Source organism: Ictidomys tridecemlineatus, chromosome 13 (genome assembly GCF_052094955.1).
Source record: "Ictidomys tridecemlineatus isolate mIctTri1 chromosome 13, mIctTri1.hap1, whole genome shotgun sequence".
NCBI classification, from domain to species: domain Eukaryota; kingdom Metazoa; phylum Chordata; class Mammalia; order Rodentia; family Sciuridae; genus Ictidomys; species Ictidomys tridecemlineatus.
The window spans coordinates 65,973,311-65,992,556 of record NC_135489.1 but is presented as its reverse complement, the minus strand read 5'-3'; the positions used below and the strand labels follow the sequence as shown (position 1 = coordinate 65,992,556).

Sequence of the window (19,246 nt, the reverse complement as noted above, 5' to 3'; positions counted from 1 at the left end):
TGGTTATTGGAGATCAAGTAAATGGTGCATTCAGAGGCAAAGGAAGGAAGTTCAAGACCCAGGACTCACCCACAGGATATTTCAGCATTCAGAGAAAAGACAGCCAGGCAGACACTTGTCAGAGCAGCTGATGAAGGAAACCAGAGGAATGAAGATTAATGGAAATATTTAACTAATACATAGGCAGACAATGACCAGACCAGGTGTTAATACATAACTCTCACCCACAGCCTGCAGCCACCTGCACAGCCAATAGTCCCCTCTTAAGATACTCAGCCCTGGGAAGCAGCCTGCTGTAGGCCAGACTTGTAGAGATCAGACTTTTAACTCTAGCAACAAATCATGAGGGCAAGTAGTCACTTCTGTAACAGTTGGCTTCAAATGGCCAGAACTTCAATTTCCCTACATGTTGACCCTACTTCCAATATAAGACCAACTAGAGAAGGCCAAATATGTACCCATAACCAAACACAGAAGATTCTAGTTAGATATCTTCAGCTTCCTGTAGCCAGCAGCCTCCATCAAGGTTCAGCAGAGCCTTTCCTTCACCACACAATGAAGTTCTCCCACACCTCTGGTTGCCCTTGAGTCTCCCTCAATGCAAGTGCTGGTGACTGACTCCCATGCTGTATCAAGCTCCAAATGAGTTTTTCAACAGGTTGGTCTTTATCTCCACAGCACCATGGGTTAAGGTGTCAGGTAGGGTTGAGTTTGGGGAGGCAAATCTCTGGAGGGAGAAAAGATAAGAAATTGATGGCACATTCCAGAAAGAAATTCTACTTTGCATGAAGAAGTCTAACTTGAAGGAAAAGGGGAGGGGGAAAAACAAGAACTGCTGAAGAACAGTTACAAAGTCTTAGGTCCAGCTTCTCCACAGGTGGACTAGTTGGGATAGGGATACAAAGACCATGTATGGGAAAGATAGAATATATTTGAAAATCCAAATATTTAAAAAGAAGATTTTAGACATGGCTCCAAATCTGGTGATCATAATTCAGAGGTTGTGATGACGGCAGTGATGACTGACATGAAGCAGAAGGAAACTGACATGTTAGAAAACTGAAGCACACACAGGTAGTGTAGAAATAATGCTGTAACTCATAATTTAAACTGTTATGGGATGTATAACAGATGTTGATCTCTATTCTGAGACTTAAAGGTACAGGAAATATGACAACATTTTGTTATATTTTCTATGAATCCGCTCACATTAGATGCCAGTTCTTCTGGGCCAGCTGGAAGAAGATGGTCCCTATTCATTCTCGTACCTCTCTCCACCTGACTCAGGCCAGGTTACAATAACATGCAAGGAACCTGCTGTGGTCAATTCCAGTGGGTCCATCCCCACATGCAGATGTCCTTGTTCCTTCTTGGACACTGCTGAACCTTTCACCACTAGGAGAATCCCCTGCCCTGGTCTCTGCACCTCCTTTCTCCACTGAGGCTCCAGAATTGCTGTTTAATGCTGGCTGCTGGCTTCTTCTGCATTAGACAGTCCCGACAAGGAATCACAAAGCTGGGCTACCAGAACAGATGAGAGAGGAGGAGAAAACGCGGAACAAAGAAGCAAGATTTGATGTTACCATAAATTCTTCTGACAAAGTCAGGCTAATCCTGGTGTTTGATTATACATGGCATATTATGAATATAGTAAGCATACTCCAGAATGTAAATCGACATCTGTTGAAATAAGCTAGTAAGAGAGTTTTAAATGTCATTGTGGCTTTTCAGGCGATTGTACAAATATAAAACACAATAGTTACAGAATCAATATTATTATATATTTAATTCACTATTTATTTTTATTTCAAGTGTCATCAGAGAAAAATTTTCTTTCCTACTAACAAATTAACAGAACAAAAGAAAAGGACATGTTATTTACTCTAAGCTTGTGTTCCACTTTAGTATCTAAAAATATTTATAACATACTCATTCAGTAGGAAAAAAAAACTCTCCACAATGGGAAAAGACAGAGTTATAATTACAAAACAAAAGGTGTTCTTATTGTGTTATTTTTATTGGCTAAATAAACATCTATAAAACAAGACATAGAAAAACAATTCCATTCTCAGAAGTCTTCAAATTCTCTCCTCACCTTTCTATATAGCTGGCGTTAAATCATCCTTATCTCTCAGTGTGATAATTGGACTCTGAGAATGTAAATTAAAGTCAGGCTGTGGGAATTTCATTGTTAATGGTGCCTCTGTTTTGGTTTTCTCTCTCTGCTGGTTTGCATGGGTGAATACCATGACAGGAAGAGCTGCCCCCCTTGTCTCCAGGGTGTGGCTTTAGGGATTCTGACCCAAGCATTTGCTTTACTATGGGACATGGAAAAATCCAACTTCTCACCATGAAGTAGGACCATGACAGAAAAGACAATGATATCAAGGGGTTTTAAGCTGCGCTATTGTTTCCATGAATATAAACATTAATATCATGCCGATGTTTCTGGTGAATGACCTGGTAGGGCTCTACAGAAAACAGGGCCCCTGAGGCTGGGGACAGTGGAGATGGCCAGGTTGACCCTGCAGACTACTTTTGGTCTTGCCTCTGGTACTTAAAATCAGTAACTGAATCTCTCAGAACCTGTTTTCTTTTTATTAGGAAACTTTAGCTTAACTCGACTTCTATTAATCATATTAGAACTATTTAGATTTCACTTTGATTGAACAGATATTTTGTGTTGATTACACTAGTCCCAGTGGTTAGTGGTACAGTTTTTACCTGATATGATTCTTACCTGTTTTATTTTGGGAGATTTATTGGCCAATATAATATTTTATGGAGATTTTAATATTTCTTTAAAATGTAATTGGGGGTTAGCTCAGTAGTAGAGCCCTTGCCTGGCATGAGGGAATCCCTGAGTTTCATACCCAGCACCACAGAAAGCTAAACTAAATCATTATAACACAAATAATATTATGCATAAATATTAACATTGTTTATTATTATATTTAAAATACAGATATTAAACTAATATTGAAATACAAAAGAGCATAATTAATGAAAGACTGTTAAGTTACTCTAGAATTCATGAATTTTTCCTCATAAGGAATTTGTGTATGTAATATATTGTTTCATTTGTTCTTGATTCTACAAAAGTTGTAATAATGAATGTCATCTGGCTCATTTTTTACTCAGCAATATTAGGATTAATATTTATTAGGATTTGTTCACTTTGTTGGGCAGATCTGTAGTATATTTGTCTCCACAGCTGTGTTATATTCCACTGAGAGAATATTCTACACTTTAATATCCATTTCTCATTTGTGGCATTTGGATGCATGCTCTTTTCACTGCCACCAGTGCTTTTTCATATGGCTCCCCATGTGCTTTGTGTATAGCAAGCATTTGTTACAATAGAGGATATAGTAGAGACTGACTCCATCTTCTCCTGTTTGACTGCTTTTCCATGTTTATGGTTTTAAGCCCCATCTCTCACTCCCTTTCTGACCCACATCTGGATGAATCCATGAGGAAGCAGCTGCTCCATCCCTTGGTACAGGTAGGAAATTCAAGGCACAGATGAAAAAATTCATACCAACCCCAGCCCAAGACTCCATGTAAACCCTAATTCTCTTTCCCCTTCCCTTAAGGCAATTTGCACTAGCTTGGGAAACCTTCCTTGCTCTCTCTAGAAAGCCTCCTTCCTTACCCTCTTGGTGAGTATGTGGCATTGACCACTGGGACTAGTGTGGTTAACACAACAGACTGTGGTTAACACAACAGACTGTGCAACAGCAACACCTGACTTTTAGGCTGTGGATGGCCGTGAGCTCTCTGTACTGTATTGCTGCTTGAGTCAGGGCCTCCCTGCAAGCTGCACCATTTCCTCCTGCATCTGCTGAGTTCCACAGAGCCTTCACTATAGATTTAACTTTTCTAAGGCAGAATTCAATTTAGGGAAGGGGGCCCTCCTTGCAAAGGCATTAGGTCTTGTCTCAGCTGGACATATTTGTGCATTACTTTGAATGTCTTGATTCCAGCACTCCTAAAAGCAATTTGCTCAATAGTACTCTTCCAAAGTCCTGGATTTTTGACAGGAAAAAGTTCCTGATCCTCAAGATAATAAGAAAAAACATTCATGGCACCCTATGATATGGCCTGAGGATTAATTCAACCATGATCACTAGTGCAGGAGGTCACTAGCCATCAGGTGAGGTGTCCTGGAAGAAGATACTTATAAATGTGAGCAGCATCAATGCTCTTGAATCATAAGAAGGAAATGTGAAAGAGGAAGAAAAAGAGAGAGGGAGAAAAATCTGGATATAAAAGGAAGAAATAAAAAATGGAAATAGTAACCTACAATTTAACACTACTGGAAATCTAATTTTTATTAAAAGAATTATTACACCAAAAAAAAAAAGAAAAAAGAAAGAAAGAAGAAAGAAAGAAATAAAGAGAGGGAGGGAGGAAGGGGCAGGGCTGGGATTGTGACTCAGTGGTAGAACACTTGCCTAGCATGTGTGAGGCTGTGGGTTTGATTCTCAGCACCACATAAAAATAAATAAATAAAATAAAGGTATTGCGTCCAATTGCAAATAACTAACTAACTAACCAAATAAGAGAGGGAACTGATTGACTTTTGAGCCTTTGCAAATGTACCAACTGGAAACATTCATGATTTTAGCCAATACTGAGGCTTGAGTAGAATAGTTATATACAGGGATCCCACTAAATTAAAAAAGGTAGCACCTATTATCTTAGAGAAAATTACTGAAGTACAAAATAGAGAACAAGCATCTTGCATTTTAATCATTAGAATTAATAATTGCCTTACCCAAATTACCCATAGTCAGCATATATTTTTTTTTCCTCAAGTATGTAATGGACACATTGACCCTATGAGTAATAAATCAGAATTAAACTATGGTTATGATTTTGGCATGTTTGAATCAACCTGAGAAAATGCACATTATTGTCCAGTTGTCCCAGACAAAAGAGTTGATGTTGCATAATGTAAATAAAATATAGTCTTCAAGGGTGATCCCCAGTGTCCAATATGAATATGTCCTGTTACTAAACTTGGAAAGGCTATCGGAGCCTTAAAGCCATGGCTCTACCCATTAAGTCTCTTATACACAAAATTAGGAAAATTACTCCCCCCATCAACCAAACTAATAATTATTTTGCTGTTATAGATTTGGTGAATACATTCTGTTCCATCTGATTTCAACAGCCCCTCAGCTACCTTTTCCCCCTGTGTTTATGAGGACACAACATATCTGCTCACCTCAGCATCCCTCAGCTGCCGTGGGATCTGCCAAGCAAGACCTTAATGAACTGAGGTTTCTCAAAGAGCACTGCCATTACATCATCATGATAACTGCCTCATTACAGGGATTCATTTGACATGCTCACTTAGGACATACAAATAAATATTCAAAAAGGAGCTCATGAAGAGAGTGGATTCTAGCTTCACACAGCACTGGGCCCCATCTGCTTGGCCAAATTCCTGAAAATTATTTGGAAACCAATGTTGCTCCATTCCTGACACTGTGAAAAAGCAGAAACATCCCTTAGGATTTTGTTTAGGTTCCCAGGCACCCATTGCTCATTTACAAGTTTTGCTTAAGCATATATGTGCTGTTGCTTAAACTAGGCCTACTTTGAGTGAGGCTTTCTCCAACAAGAGTCTCAGTTACAATAGAGTGGTGCTCCAGCTAGTGCTCCTAGAGTCCTTCAATGCAGAGGTTTTGGAAACCTCATCTCATGTATTCTGTATTATGTGGACCATCTTGATGGTGCTGAATTGTCTGTGAGCTGCTAATTTGAAAACCTTCCCTTCTTAGCCCTGTGCTATAATGCCATCAGAGCAGCAAGTACTGCCACTTTCTGGGTTCTGGTGGAACCAGTGAATCTCTTAGTGCCTGGTGTGTGTGATCCTCCTGCCCCTGATGCCCATTATGCATAGGGTCACAGAAGGAGCAACCTACAATTATGGCACAGTCACCAAGCCTCTTGCTACAGGATGCAGCCCAACATGGGCCCTGGAAGTGTTCCCTCTATAAGAGGGAACATCCATTCTGTGCTCAGTCTCTTGCCACATGCCATAGTGCTAGAGGGTGTCACCCCTTACCCAGTCTTCTTGGGTACCTTAAGAGTTGATCTTTTGAGACAAACTGAATGAGCAGCAGCTGGAATTTGCATTCTTAATAAATTGCATCTCCTCTATTGCATGCAATGGAGCTCAGTGGAGAACTGCTGTTTTTTACCCCTTATTCAAAATGTCACTGATAACAGGTCAATAAAGTTGGCCAAACTGAAAGCATTTTAATTCTAGATACCCTGGCCAACAACCAGACATATCTGTACACTTTATGGACTTGTTGTCTATTGAAAACAGTCTGGCTGTCTGTTCTAGCCAATAACCCAATTCCCTTTTCAAGGATCCTTCCATGGGATAAAGAACTCTGAGAATCTCTTGTTTCACTGAGAATGATTAAATAAAGTGAGCTCTTTTTTATTTTATTTAGAGATAGGTTCTCACTAAGTTGCCTAAGTTGCTTAGGGCCTCTCTAACTTGCTGAAACTGGCTTTGAATTTGTGATCTTCCTGCTTCAGCCTCCTGAGCCACTGGAATTACAGATATGCACTGCTGTGTCCAGCAATATTGAGTTCTTAAATGAGGTGTTCAATGAACCTCAACCTCTTTTATCATTTTCACAATTCTTAGAGCATCATAACAGTTCACTCAAACAAGATCAAAATCACATTAAGTAAAACCTGGCACATTTTGATCATGTGTCAAACATAAGGGAGTATTATAATAAAGAATGGGGTTCCATTATTTCAATGTATGAGTGCTGAAACCTTTAAGCCTCACTTTTCCTTCATCTCCTTGTGCTACATAGCAAGGCAAGCTCATAAACAAACTCAGTGCTCCCTCCTTTGGTGGTAGTGGGACTTTTGATCCACACCTGAGAACCTCTGTCAGAATTTCAGCCCTAAGCATTATGAACAGCCTAAGCCAACCACTTTGCCTTGTTCTCTCCAGTTATGCTTGGCCACACTAAGAAAACTTTTCCTGCTCTCCCAGAAAGCCTCATTTTGCAGGTAAGTGAAAAAAATCCAACTTTATCAGCTAAACAAATACCAATCTTGGCTCTAAATAGAGAATGGAAGTTATAATAATTGTTCTGCTCTAAAACATAAAATAGCCATGCTCTAAGTTCAGCTAATCAATATGTGTAATTAGTGTTTAATTTTTCTTTTATTTTCATTTCCCTGAATACTAATAAGATGCCAAGTACATCCATTTATTTTTATAGATCATAGATATTTCCTCTTCTTTTTTTTAGAGAATTTTTTAATATTTATTTTTCAGTTTTCGGTGGACACAACATCTTTGTTTATATGTGGTGCTGAAGATGGAACCTGGGCTGCAAGCACTTCAGGCGAGTGGCCACTGCTTGAGCCACATCCCCAGCCCCAGAAACTTCCTCTTCTAAGAAATGGTTGTTCCTGTCATTAGATCATGTTTCCATTGGAGTATGATTTTCTTATACATTTCTACATGCTCTCTACAAATACTGAATAGTTATTTAGCATTGTTACATGTGTTATATCTCCTTCCAGTGTCTGGTGGCTGATCACTTTTTTAAAAATATGTCTCAATGATAGGAGTGCTTCATTTTAATATGGTTGAACTTATAATGTTATACTGCAGATAGCAGTTTTGGTACTCAACTCCAGGGCAGATAGGCAGTCACTTAAGCTGGCATTGACTTTGTATATGGTATGAATTAGAAGATTACACCTATTTTTCCTACTTATAGCTCATTTTCTAGTTTAACATATTGAATATTTCTCTTCCTCCCACAACTTTTGACATCTAGCAACATTACATATGTGTTGAACTGTCTCTAAATTTTCCTTTGTCCCTTTGGTCACTGTCTTTTCTCTTTCAATATGTAATCTTTGTAGGTTTTGTATATTAAGGAAACTCACATAACAGTAGAAAACCAAAAAATTGTCATCTTGTAAATATTTAAATATATATACACACAAAAAAACTTATATAATTTAAAATGAATAAGTTTACAGGTGTAAATGCAAACCGTTTCTAACTCAAGGCAAGTAATAACCAATGGTGGGCCGGCGGGAAAACGTTGGTAAGAATGGAAACTAGGTCCTAAGGCTGGGACTTTCCCACCCGGTTAGACCAGCGAGAAGTGAGAACTAATCCAGGAATTCTTGCCAGCCCAAGCAATCCTGGAACAATCTGTCAGCGGACACATCAATACTCTGCAGAGATCACTGCTGTGGTCTCAGATTCGCTAAGCCACCAACTTCTCTCCTGTATGCATGCTTTCACCTCAGGCACCAGGTGACCAAGCCACGTGGACTAAGGGCTTAAATCAAAGACATGCCCAGGGCATTAAACATATACCAAGGGAACAATTAACTTGAATACAATGTCCAAATCGGCAACAAGTTCTACCATCCAGGGCTGACATCAGATACAAGCTTCAAAGAAAAATTTCTTTACCAAGGCTTATTCCAGTTTCATGAGGCTAGCATGAGGGTGTATACTTTTGCCAGGGCAAATTTATACTTCAGAATCCCCTCTGAGGGAGGGGCGCGCGGACGTGCGAAGGCTGACTGCCAGGGTCCTGCCAGGTAGGGGCAGTGCTCTGCTCTGGTCCTGCAGAGTTAGCTACTGCCACTCGCGCTCCCAGGCCGCGGGCCTGCCGCCTGCTTCTAGTGTGCCGCTGGCCCACCGCCCCCTCTCTCCCCTTCCTTTCCTCCCTCCCTCCCTTCCACTCCTCTCCTCCTTTGGCGCCCATTCCCACTCCTCTGGCCGCCAGCCGGGCCTGGAGCAGACGACAGGGGTGGGGGTCCTTGAAGCCACCGCTCTGTCTCGCTAGGCTCAGGCTAGGGCAGCAGAGCCCCCGGGTGTGGCCATGAACTTACCCCGGGCGGCATCGGCAGAGGCAGAGGAGGAAATGGAGTGGAGCTTCGCAGGAGGAAAGCCTGGACCAAGTGCTCTGGAAGGTGTTGGAGACCGAGTATCTGTCCACAGAAACGACGATGACGCGGGATGAGGACTGAGGACGAGGAAGACGGGGAGGACCTTCCTGGTGCGAAGCTGCCGGCACCAGCAGGGAGAGGAAAATTGAAGAAAAAGAAGATTTTTTTTTTTTTTTTTTTTGCCATATGGCAAAAGGACTGTCTTATACCTTTGAGAGCCTCACCGAATGAGCAAAGCGCGATAACCTGAAGGGTGTATTTGTGAGAAATGGAGGAGGTTTTGTTGTTGTTTTGTTGGTACCTGGGCTTCAACTCAGGGGCATCAACCACTAAACCATATTCCCAGCCTCTTTTTTGTATTTTATTTGGAGACAGGGTATCACTGAGTTGCTTAAGACCTTGCTAAATTGCTGAGGCTGGTTTTGAACCATCAGCCTCCTGAACCGATGGGATCACAGGCAGGAGCCACCACACCCAGCGAAGAAACGGAGGAAGTTTGAAGATGATTTATCACTGGGAACTGAAGCCAACCACCTCCATGAAAGTGATACTCAAATTGAAAACGGCAATAACATCTTGGCCAAAGAGAGAAGACTCCAGTTTCATCAGAAGAGGAGAAATGTGAAATGTGGGTGTGGGAAGAGCAGTGGGACAGTCTCAAGAGTTTCAGAATTATTGGAACTTTGTGAGGAAGAGCCTGAAGAAATGCTTTATAAACTTGGATTCGGATGAGATGAACCAGACATTGCTTCTAAAATTCCTTCCAGATCTTTAAATTCTTTCATTATTTGCCACAAGGGATAGATATTAAAGCATTTTTAAAATTTATTTTTTAGTTATAGGTGGACAAAATACCTTTATTTTTTATGTGGTATTGAGGATGGAACCCAGTACCTCACGCAAGCCAGGTGAGTGCTCTTCCACTGAGCCACAACCTCAGCCCCAATATTAAAGTATTTTTGAGTGCTCAAATGCAACCAATGACATGCTTACTATTAAGGCAAATGTGTTTTCTATTTTATATTTTTTCTTCTTTATACTCTCAAGTCTCTGGGACTCCCCTTCAGAGAATTGGAAATATGTCCTCAGTGACCTCTACCAAGGAGATAGACTTGCCTCGTCTTTAAGTGTAAGTAACAATGCAAATCATTTAATGAAAACATTATCAAAACTAAATTTTTGATAAAACAGAGAAAGGAGAAGGTAGCACTCCTTCTCCAGCAGTTGAAAAAGGAAAGAGGCCAAATGTTTCAATGATTGAAGAAAGTGGCAATAAAAATGATAAAAAATCTCAAAAAGTTGTAAAAAAGAAAGACTCATCTTCTATGTTAGCTACAGTTAAAGAAGAAGCCTCGGGTATTTCCTTAGGGGTTTTGGAGAATGCTGACACTGATAGATTTTCTGATAAAACAAATAGAAATTTTAATAAAAAAACGTGAGAGTGAACAGAATAAAGAAACTCAAAGTCATGAGATTATATTGCCTGAGGAGTCTGTTGTAGAATCTGATTCAGGTGGTGATTTTAACATGTCCAAACACAGTGAGCTGGAAAATGCCCCTATGTCTGCACTTGAAGAAGAGCCTTGTGCACCATTGATGATCCCATTCATAAGAAATATAATGACATAGCAGAAGGACTCCTTTGAAATGGAAGATGTTCAGAGTATAGAGGGAGAAGCTTCTCATGTTCTGTCCACTTATGAGCTAGATCTAAGTCCAAAAGAGATCATCTGCTATGTTCTTGCAAGTCAGCGTTCTGATAGCAATGGTTTTGCCAAAGATTCCACTCATGAGTCCCTGCAAGCCATGGGGAATAGTGCTGATAGTTGTGACAGTGAGACAACAGTCACATCATTTGGTGAGGACCTTGTTACATCAATAGCACAAGATCAACCTTATTTCAATGAGTCAGAAGAGGAATCTCTTACCCCTCTTCAGGAAGGAAGAGCCAGGACAGCAACAGTTGTCGAATGTGGGACTGTTGAGAATACCGGAAATATGCAGTCCACCTGTAGTCCAGAGGATCACATTGCTGAAAGTACCAAAACAGAAGAGGTTTTGTCTTCAGCACAGACAATAGAGCTCATGAGGGAAATAAGTGGTAAAAGTGATGTGAATTTGCCCAGTACACCACACACCATATTCTGAAACTGCTGGCTTTCATTGAAGCAAAATGCAGTGATAGGAGCTCTGAAAATACAGTAGGGCCTCCTTCTTCTGTGGACAGATTTAATATAGCTTTGCAAAGAGCTCAAATGAAAGTTTGTAACTCTGTCTAATCAAAGAGTAGGGTGTAACCTGATAAAATCAAAAGATCTTTTTTAAAACAAAGATACTTGCTTGCAAAAGCTGGCTTTCCTCCAATAAGGTCTCAGTCTTTACCAACAACTTTATTGAGCTCAGTAAGGGTTGTGTCCTCTGTCAATGTCCAGTTGTCTCCAGGGAAAGAGACCAGTGAAAGCCCACCTTCCTTCAGCTAATAAATACACACCTGAAGAGGAATAAAAGGGGGTAAAGAGGTGACTGAGCATGACTGAGTATGCAGTCAGTCTTTGGTTAAATCTACCATTTTTCATCTCTTCATCATCTGTGAAGAAAGAAGAAGCAACCCAGAGTGAGGTGACCAGGTTGGAGGAATGCCATCATGGAAGGACTCCTGCCTGTTCACAATTCATCCCAGCATGGATATCTCAGTCCACCTCTCCCTGCACTCTGTCTACTCTCAGGGGCAGGAAAGGCCCCTGTGTGAGCACATGAGAACTCTGAGCATACACAGTTTTCCCAGCATACACAGTTTTCCCATCTGAGGTGCCTTTGCCTCCCCTATAAGGTGTCCTTACTCACCAAGATACGTTGCCTATCCTTACTGAGTGTGCTCTGTGAATCCTCCTTCTGCCATAGAAATGCAGTTTCAAAGAGTGTTGCATGATATTAGAAACTCACTGCAGAATCTTTCATGGTACCCTGTGATGAGAGGACCTGCTTTTGCTGCGCTTCCATGTAGGACTTAGAAATCATCTGTTCTACATCTTTATGAAAATACTTTTCAGGAGCTTCAAGTAATGAGGTGAAGCCTGAATTTGTTTAGAACACAAATGATGGATTTAGAGTTGGCATTGCTGCATCAGCAAACCAAGGTTTTTATCACCACATGACTGAGGAGGAAAGATATGAAGTTGATCAGCTGCAGGATTTGAGAAATTCAATCCGAATGGAACTTCAGGACTGCTTGTTTGACCTGAATGGACAGCTTCAGGCTGTGCAGGTGTCTTCTCCTTTCTACTCCTCATCACTTGTGGAAATGTGTGGCAGTAGAAGTGCTGATAACTTGTCATTTCCTTCTCCACTTTACATAATGGAACCAGTCACTGAACTGATATGAGAACAGTCATACTTCTCCATGGAACCAGTCACTGAACTGATATGAGAACAGTCGTACTTGAAGTCTGAATTGGGCCTGGAACTTAGAGAAGTGGGATATGAACTCCCTCCTGGAGAAAGCTCAGAATCAGTTTTCTCCTACACAACATCAGTTGTCGGGGTCGGGGTGGGGGGATGCCCTGAACAGGAGCTGAGCACTCCCCCTTAGCCTTGAGTAATGGGGCTGTGGAACTAGCATTGCACACAGTGCGAGGCAGGTGGGCTTCACCTTCTCTTGGCAAGAAAGTACAGCTCTGGGATTGAGCTACACCTCCGTGTTTGCTGTAACACAATCCTTTGCCTTATTTGGGTAGAATTTTCTATCAAATTGAAATGAAAACAGGGGTTTAGGGTGTGCTTGCTCTCTTGCCTCTTGCCTCCTTTGCTCCTCTTTCCCTCCAGTGTGGGAGCTTAGGTCTCAGAGCCACCACTGACCCCCAAAAAAGGTATTTCTGTGTTTGTGTGATCTTTCAGTTGCCAGCACAATTCATGTGGAGTGACCCTGACTCCACTGCTCACACAGATTGTGGTAGATAATCAGAGTCATCCTCTGTGTGTTCTGGTCCCTCTCATGCTAACAGAAGAATTGGAGTGCCTTCAAACTCTGTGCAGATGCCCCCAGAGTTGGAGAGTTCTGAAGAAGTTGGAGTAGCCAAAGAAGAAGCCTCATGGGTTGTAGGGACCTAACTCTGAAGTGGAAGAAGGGTCTGGAAAACTCCCCCTAATGCCTAAAGAAATGCATAGAAATATGGAGCAGAACAAGTTGCAGCAAGTCATGTAGGAGATTAAAGAGTCAATTGTTGGGGAAATCAGAAGGGTAATTGTAAGTTGACTTTTAGCAGCAGTATCTTCAAGTACAGCATCTAATCCTAAGCAAGATAATCATTAAGTGAAATTTTTAGGTTGGCATGGATCCTACAGTTATGTCTATTTGTGTTATCAATGATATACACTGGTGGAGGTGTTATCTGTACTTCAGAAGATACTGTCTGCTGAGCTGGGCTACTATATACAATGTGCTATGTGTTTCCCCTCTGTATATCTTTTCAAAAAATATACATAGAAACTAGGTACTTTGCTGATTATTTATTTTTTTAATCTCTCAAAACTGTAGCAATTTGGAAAGGCCTAATATTTATTTGTATGTTGATATTTTTCCAATTGATTCTCTATGTAGAATTAATTATAAAACTTGAAGAATTCCAGAAATAACCAGTTTATAAATAACACTTATTCAGACTAGCTTCTTACAACACTGACCTTTATGAGGTATTTACTGTGCAATAACTGATTCATTTTATGAGAGCTTGAAGCAACCAATGATTTTTCCTTCACTGATGTTAATTAGTGTCACTTCCAAGAAAACAAACTGTTCTGTTGTAAAAATTGCTCTTAATTCTTGAAGAGGCTACTGATAGCAGTAGGTTAGAATTACCTACAACTGCTCAATGTTCTTACACTGTAAAACTCATTGCTTTACCCCAAACAAATGTAATTTTATTACAGCTTACATATCATTTTTCTTTTGGAAATGTGCCTTATGTTAAATGCTATGTACTTTTGCATTGTCCAGATTTCTTATAAGGAGATGTTTCTTCTTCTGTGTTTTAAACTACATAATATTGTCAAAATAATGGGGCCTCTGACTTGAATAGATAGAAATGAATACGCTGGTTTCTTGTTTTTTTCCAAATGGAAGTAATTTAGATTTGTTCTCCTCATATATAAATTATTTGAATTCGGTATTAGCCAGTCAAAACTCTTTGTTTTTAATGAAAGAAAAAGAAAAATGGTTTCCTATTTGGCTTTACATGTATTAAATAAATGTGAAAAGTAACAACAACAATAATAACCAAGAATCCTTAATGCAGTAGGTGCCCAGAACCTGCTCAGTCCATCTAGAAGCATTTGCGGTGGAAAATGGAAGGGCCTAACTCAGTGTACTCCTGCTTGTTCATCCACATCTGCTGGAAAGTAGAATGTGAGGGCAGGATGGAGCTGCCAATCCACACAGAGTACTTGTGCTCAGGGGGAGCAATAACCTTGATCTTCATGGTGCTGGGTGCCAGGCTGTGATCTTCTGCATCCTGTCAGTGATGCCTGGATAAATGGTGGAGCCACCAGACAGCACAGTGTTGGCATAGAGGTCATTGAAGATGTTGATATTACACTTCATGATGGAGTTGAAGGTGGTCTTGTGGATGCCAGAGGATTCCGTACCCAGGAAAGAGGGCTGGAAGACTGCCTCTGGACACCAGGACCACTCATTACCAATGGTGATCACCTTCCTGTGGGGCAGCTCATAGCTCTTCTCAGGGAGGAAGAGGATGAAGTGGTGGCCAACTCCTGCTTGAAGTCCAGGACAACATAGCACAGCTTTTCCTTGATGTAACACATGATCTCCTGCTCTGCTGTGGTGGTGAAGCTATAGCTATGTTCTGTCAGAATCTTCATGAGGTAGCCTGTCAGGTCCTGGCCAGCCAGGTCCAGATGCAGGATGGTATGGGGAAGGGCATAGCCCTCACAGATGAGCATTATGGGGGCGACCCAGTTACCAGAGTTCATAACAATGTCAGTGGTGCACCCAGAGGCATACAGGGACAGCACGAACTGGATGGCCACATATATGCCAGTGTGTTGAAGGTCTCTAACATGATCTGAGTCATCTTCTCTCTGTTGGCATTGAGGTTCAGGGGGACCTCAGTCAACAGCACCCCGTGCTCCTCATGGGCCATATGCAGCTCATAGTAGAAGGTGTGGTGCCAGATCTTTTCCATGTCATCCCAGTTGGTGACAATGCTGTGCTCCATGGAGTACTTCAGGGTCAGGATGCTGAGCTTGCTCTGGGCCTGTCCACCATCATACCCTAGTGGTGGAGACGCCTGATAATAGAGGGGAACACAGCCCTGGGGGCGTCATTGCCAGCAAAGCCAGCATTGTACATGCCGGAGCCATTGTCAGTGATGAGCTTAGTGATTTCTTCTTCCCTTGTGATTGCAGAGCTGCAGGAGGACATGGAGCTTGGGCCAGTGCATGATCAAGATAATGCATTCTCACTGTTTCTGCTATTGTATATATGGTACACATATATGTAACATACATACATAGCATTGCTATCGACTTTTGTATGTTAATAACATACTGCCAAATTAATAATCTGTTTTTTGAATCTTAGCATTTTTAACTATAAAAACAAATTTTACTTGTTTTGTTATGAAGTAAAAGTGAAGGAAACCACATAAAGTACCCACTTTACAAGTATCCTTTATTTCATCTCCTTTGGCATTAGCTTTTCTTTGCCCCCAAATGCTCTCCATGTTCAGTGCAAGAGTGAACATGGAAGACCCCAGAATAACTCTCAGTTAACCATAGCCACAGGTCTTGTGTTCTGTATTCTACCTATAGTAAATAAAATATATATATATATTTTTTTTTTCTATGAAATCTTTATACTGAAAATATAAATGTACCTCCCAGGAAGGAAACACCCATCCAGTGGCAAAAATCATTAACATGAACCAATAACAAATGTATTCCTTAAGTACATCTTATATTCATTTTTCTTAGAAAACCTATATTTGACCATTTGAGTTAATAGTCAATGGAAATTAAAGTTGATCATTCCCTTCCATCTTTTTTTTATTGGTTGTTCACAACATTACAAAGCTCTTGACATATCATATTTCATACATTAGATTGAAGTGGGTTATGAACTCCCAATTTTTACCCCAAATGCAGATTGCAGAATCACATTGGTTACACATCCACATTTTTACATAATGCCCTATTAGTAACTGTTGTATTCTGCTACCTTTCCTATCCCCTACTATCCCCCCTCCCCTCCCCTCCCATATTCTCTCTCTACCCCATCCACTGTAGTTCATTACTCTCCTTGTTTATTTTCCCATTCCCCTCACAACCTCTTATATGTAATTTTGTATAGCAATGAGGGTCTCCCTTAATTTCCATGCAATTTCCCTTTTCTCTCCCTTTCCCTCCCATCTCATGTCTCTGTTTAAAGTTAATCTTTTTTTTTTCCTGCTCTTCCTTCCTACTCTGTTTATAGTTGCTCTCATTATATCAAAAAAGACATTTGGTATTTGTTTTTTAGGGATTGGCTAGCTTCACTAAGCATAATCTGTTCTACTGCCATTCATTTCCCTGCAAATTCCATGATTTTGTCATTTTTTAGTGCTGCGTAAATATTCCATAGTGTATAAATGTCACATTTTTTTTATCCATTCATCTATTGAAGGGCATATTGGTTGGTTCCACATTATAGCTATTGTGAATTGTGCTGCTATGAACATTGATGTGGCAGTATCCCTGTAGCATGCTCTTTTAAGGTCTTCAGGGAATAGTCCAAGAAGGGCAATAGCAGGATCAAATGGTGGTTCCATTCCCAGCTTTCCCAGGAATCTCCAAACTGCTTTCCAAATTGGCTGCACCAATTTGTAGTCCCACCAGCAATGCACAAGTGTACCCTTTTCTCCACATCCTCGCCAGCACTTGTTGTTTGACTTCATAGTGGCTGCCAATCTTACTGGAGTGAGGTGGTATCTTAGGGTGGTTTTGGAAAAAAAATATATTTTAAAATTGCATCTATACTGAACATATACAGATTTATTTTGTCTTTATTCTCCAAATGATACAACAACCATTCACATAATATTTACAATGTCTTAAGTATTATATGCAATCTAGAGATGATGAATTAAAATATTCAGGAGGATGTATAGGTTAAATGCACATTCTACAGTACTTAAATAGAGTTTAAGCTTGTATTCATTCTGGTGTTTTCAAAGGTGGGGTTTCTGGAACCAATCCCCTGAGGATACATACGTGTGACTACATTTTAACAGGGCAGGGAAAAAATAGCAAAAGATGTGCGCCGTTTTACCTAAGGACCTCATATGCTGTAAGTTTAGTTGAAATGCAGAAGTGTTTGTATTTTCCTGGAAAAATCAGATGAAACTGTGAGATAACATGCACACAAATGCTTTGCTGCTTTCAATGCAACACCTAAGAGACAACACAGCATGACTCTGGCTCAGTACATCCTCCCAACACAGTTGCAGGGTGTGAATATAAGAGTCACTGTTTTAAAAGCTTACAGCTTTTTTTTTCATTGTTTTTCCCTCATAAGAATTTAAGTGAACCAAAAATTACAAGATTATATAAATGAAAAGACTGTGACTTTGGTCATAGTAGACTTTTCAGAACCAAAAGATAGCAATAATAACATGACAATAGTTTTAATTCAATGTCAGGAATCTAGCACAGATATCCCACAAAACTGAATGTGAGAGTATATTTCAGGTAAGTGAGGTATGTGTCAGAGTGACAGGTAATTTTTGGAGGATTCACCCCCACCACAAATGGTCAAAATTTTAATACATTAATTGAATCTGGAATAAAGATTTTTGTTATTTTTGAATTATTTTCACTCAGACACTTAACATATAATCCAACAATCATAGTTTTTCATCTTATCCAAATATGTTCACAACTTATTTCTACAGAAAATCCGGCACATGCATGTTTATAGCAAATTTCTTCATAATTACTAAGAATTGGGAGAAACCAAAATGTCATTCAGTAGATTTATGTATAAACAAACCATAGTGCATCCATATAGCAGAACATCATCCAATATTAAATATTAAAAAGAAATAAACAATTAATGAAAAGACATGGAGGAGCCTTAAATGCAAATTGTAAACTAAATGAAACCAATCCTAAAAACCATATATACTGTATAATTCTAGTTGTCCTTCATTCAGGAAAAGATAAAATTGTGGATACAATAAAAACAGCCCTGAGCAGAAAGGTCTCAGGGGCAGGAGTAGTGATGAATAGCTGGGGCACAGGATTTTAAGGTGATGAAACCATACCATATGATACTGTAATGGTATGATGAAACCATCCCATATATACTATATGATATCATATGATAATGTATTCCATGTAATGACATGGAATACATATCATTATCCTTTTGTCAAACTCATAGGACAAAACAGTGAACTCTATGCAAGCTTGATTTATTAGGAATGTATTAACACTGAATAATCAATTATAACAAATGCCCCACACTAATGTAAGTAGGGAAACCTGGAGGTTTTGAAAGAGGCATAAGGGAATTCTATTCTTTCCATTCAATATTTCCGTAAACCTACAATTGTTCAAATGTAATCTTTTACTTGAAAAGTATTAGCCAAGGAAGTTGTAGATTTATATCAAAGTATTCATGCAAGATTCAGAAATTTAAAAATATTAGTGATAACTTAGGGTAGGGGGCTTAGGAAACAGGGTATGAGCTTGTGAGCTAAAGGGCATGAGGTTTCAAGTTCTAAATGTGACTTTGGTATTGGTGGTGTATTAAAAACTATTGCATTGTAGTCTCTAAATGGATGAATTTTGTGGTATGTGAATCATATCTCAATCTGATAAAAAAATCAAATGGCCTAGTTCTGTGCTGTTAACTTGAATGAATAGCATTTAATAGTTTTTTTTTTTTGCTGAAATGCATGATGTATATTCTGAGATCCTCACATATGATTTTTTGCTAGAAAGACAATAATGATTAAAAATATAAAATCTGAAATAAACATCAGTCTTTAACAGAGTTTAGTGAAGGTTCAGGAGAATTACAGAAGCTAAGACCAGGAGGCATAAAAATGTTTTCCTTCTAGATGACTGTTAGAACGTCAGAGCAATATTATCTAATATCAGCAGTGGTGACATGGAAAGAGTATAAAATGTGGATGTGGAATAAAGTTTTAAGTATTTAGTACAAGCAGTTCCAAAGACTGGGGGCACAACTCAGTGGCATAGCATTTTCCTAGCATAT

At 39.8% G+C, this 19,246-nt stretch overlaps 2 pseudogenes; one reads left to right on the top strand and one right to left on the bottom strand.

The window, feature by feature from the left end:
• The first annotated feature begins 8,906 nt into the window (after nucleotides 1–8,906).
• LOC120888580 (protein ITPRID2-like) lies at nucleotides 8,907–13,389 on the top strand (annotated as a pseudogene).
• A 902-nt stretch (nucleotides 13,390–14,291) lies between these two features.
• On the bottom strand, nucleotides 14,292–15,128 carry LOC144370150 (actin, cytoplasmic 3-like; annotated as a pseudogene).
• Nucleotides 15,129–19,246: the final 4,118 nt, after the last annotated feature.